At 38.5% G+C, this 3,261-nt stretch overlaps 1 long non-coding RNA gene across 1 annotated transcript in view; it reads left to right on the forward strand.

The window, feature by feature from the left end:
- LOC108293034 overlaps window positions 1-819 on the forward strand; it is a 6,278-nt gene extending 5,459 nt beyond the window's left edge. Inside the window, exon 4 of the long non-coding RNA XR_001820537.2 lies at window positions 693-819. This is a non-coding gene — a long non-coding RNA (uncharacterized LOC108293034). The remainder of the gene's footprint in view (window positions 1-692) is intronic.
- The last annotated feature ends 2,442 nt before the right edge of the window (window positions 820-3,261 follow it).

The raw sequence follows: 3,261 nt of genomic DNA on the forward strand, positions 1-3,261 counted from the left end.
AGGCTGGTCTTGAACTCCTGACCTCAAGTGATCTGCCTGCCTTGGCATCCCAAAATGCTCGGATTAAAGGTGTGAGCCACCACACCCAGCCCACATAATTTCCTTTATAGAATTTCTTTTTCTAATCCAGAGTCCAGTTCAGGATCATGTGTTGCATGTACTTGTCATGTGGTTTTAGTTTCCTTTAATCTGGAATGGTTCCTCAATTTTTCTTTGTCATTCAGGTTACTGACATTTTTTAACAGGATGGACAGGTGGGTTTGCAGAATGTTCAGGAGTTTGAGATTTTTTGTGTATTTTTAAAGACTTTTTTCACTCAGTGTTTATTGGTGGCTACTCTATGCTGCTATGGTGCCACATAGCAGTCTAAGTGCTGGGAGTGAAAGTGCTATGAGAGACAGGATTTCAGCCTTGAGTCATTTAATATGATAAGGACAATCAGAAGTGCAATAACAGAGAAGTGCAAAGGAGGCAACAAAGTTGTCTGAGGGCAGTCTTGGGAAAGGAAGAGGGTAATATTTGGAAAACCCTGTTTTCTGCTAACAGACTCCTGAAATAATGCTCCTGAGATTCTTATCAACACATTTATTATTACACTAATGAAAGCTTTTATTTAATAACACTGAAAGCATGAGTAGTATTTCCTTATTCATATTTCATGTTTTACTGCTTAAAATGATAATTGTTTTAAGGGCTGGAGCCTGAGGCTGATAGCCAGGAACAGGTTCAGCTAATGCCTGGGTGTGAGCCTGGAGATGGTCCTGCTGCCAAGAAGATCCGCCTGCAAAATCTATAGCAGGTGAAACTGCCAGAAGAAGGTAGTTAATCCATTAAGCATGCAAATTGCAGGATGTCTGTTTCCACAGTATGATGTGTGTGTGTGTATGTGTGTGTGTGTGTGCATGGGTGCGCGCACGCACATGTACGTGGTTTGAAAACATCTGACCTATTTGGGAGTATGTCTCAGAATATAAGCTCTCTGATCTCTTTATGGGTGTATGTTGCAAGATATCAGGTCTAAGATCTATTTCTGGCTCTTTTTCCTAGCATGTGAGGTCTCTGGCTTGATTATGGATGTGTATTGCAGGATTGAAACCTTCCACTTCCTGGGTTCAAGTGATTCCCCTGCCTCAGCCTCCTGAGTAGCTGGGATTACAGATGTTTGCAACCATGCCCGGCTAATTTTTGTATTTTTAGTAGAGATGGGATTTCGCCATGCTGCATAACCTGGTCTCGTACTCCTGACCTTAGGTGATCCACCTGCCTCAGCCTCCCAAAGTGCCAGGATTACAGGCATGAGCCAGCACACCCAGCCCAGTATTATGTTTTTAATAACACAGAAGTAACAATACTGCCTCTTCAATAATAGAGTTCTTATATAAATATTATTTGAAACATAGTCAAGACCCCAGAATCTGACTTACAGACTGTCAGATATAGAAACAAATGGAGTCAAAGCCATATTGAATTGTAACTTTTAAGTCCTTAAACCAATAACTCATGATTTTCAGATGCTTTTGTAAAGGTCTGCTTTTAACAAATATATACCACATTTGTAACACCGATCAGTTGGTGTGAAATATACTGAAGCACAGATGCATGTTCTATTACCAGCTCTTAAAGCATTTGTGAGATTCTTAGAGAATCCCTTACCTTCTAAACCTATCTTTGGTCTTATAAAAATAGTGAGTTTAAGTCAGATATTTTTAAATCATTTTCCATTCTGGTTCTTTCATACTCTGATTCTGTTAGATAGAATGCATAGGATACAGAGATCATCTGATTTGCTTGATTTGTTTATCATATATCATCAAACCCGGACCCGAGTCATTTGAAAACCTCTGAATTGAGATTTCATTACTACTAAGAAAATGAGTGGGCACTCTGCTTCGTGTTTGTTTTTCTGTGTGGAGACCTGAATGCCTATTCTTAGGTTCTGTCAAATTCTGAATTCTCTGGCTTTTTTTTTTTTTTTTTCTTTAGATGAGTCTCACACTGTCACCCAGACTGGAGTGCTGTGGTGCAATTTCAGCTCATCGCAACTTCAGCCTCCCAGGCTCAAGCGATCCTCTCACCCAGCCTCCTAAGGAACTGTAGGCACAAGCCGCCATGCCTGATTGATGTTTTTAAAAAAAAAAAAATTGCAAAGATGAGGTCTCACTATGTTTTCCAGGCTGGGATTCTCTGGCTCTTAATCAATAATTGCTTTTTAAATCTTTCCCCAAGGAAACCTTGAGTGACTGAATAATCAAATGGTGAGAGACCATTTAGTTCCTATTTTCTGTGGGATGTAGGTCATTGATACTCAGGATGGGTGTAAGTAAGATGCCTGTGCAAAACATGCTCCCTGCTGCACTGTGAGTCTTCATGAACCACGATTTCTAATAAGATTATATCACATATATGATACAGTCACCTCTAACCATATCAGATGTTTCATGTAAATTTCAGCTTTTGAGGCATTAGTTGATAAGTTTTGAAGTTCAAAGACCATGACTCCAGTACTTCCTGAGTAATCCACTGGAGTATGTTTTACACAACTGTTTTCCAAGTTGCTGATTGTTAATTATAAGTGCTTCTGGATTTAAAGGAAGCACTTGATGTTTACAGAATTAATTACCTTTAAATTCTGTAGGTCTGCTCTCAAAGTCTATAGAGAGTTTTATTTGGATGTAAGACACAGGATCATCCTTTGGGTTCTATTTTTAGTCCATTTTATAAAACCCAAACTGTAGTGTTCTTTGTGTGCCTTTAGGGTCATCTAAATAATCTGCTGCTAAGTCATGTTCCTGACTGTTACGTTTCTGTTACAGGTGAAGGGCAATCACAGCATTAAAAGGAGACATGCTGAAATGATGCAGTCTGTTTCTATGTTGGAAATTTGTTAATTGAAGTTCTCCCAATAAAGCTTTACAGCCTTCTGCAAAGAAGTCTTGCGCATCTTTTGTTAATTTTATTTCCAAGTATTTGATGCTCTGAAATACGTATCATTCTTTGACATTTTATGTGCTAGCTTTTTGAGCTGGTATATAGAGGCATAATTCCTACATATTGAGCTTCTATCCAGCAACCTGTTAAATATGCTTATGAATTCTAAGTTTACTTCTAGATCCTTTTCAGTTTTCAACATACAGAATCATATCATCTTTGAATAAAAACAGTTTTGTTTCTGCCACTTTTTTTCTGTTTTCTTTTGTATTTTTTGTAGACATGGGGTTTTGCCATTTTGCCCAGTTTGTTCTTGAACTCCTGAGCTCAAGT

Source organism: Cebus imitator, unplaced genomic scaffold (genome assembly GCF_001604975.1).
Source record: "Cebus imitator isolate Cc_AM_T3 unplaced genomic scaffold, Cebus_imitator-1.0 Scaffold520, whole genome shotgun sequence".
Lineage (NCBI taxonomy): Eukaryota > Metazoa > Chordata > Mammalia > Primates > Cebidae > Cebus > Cebus imitator.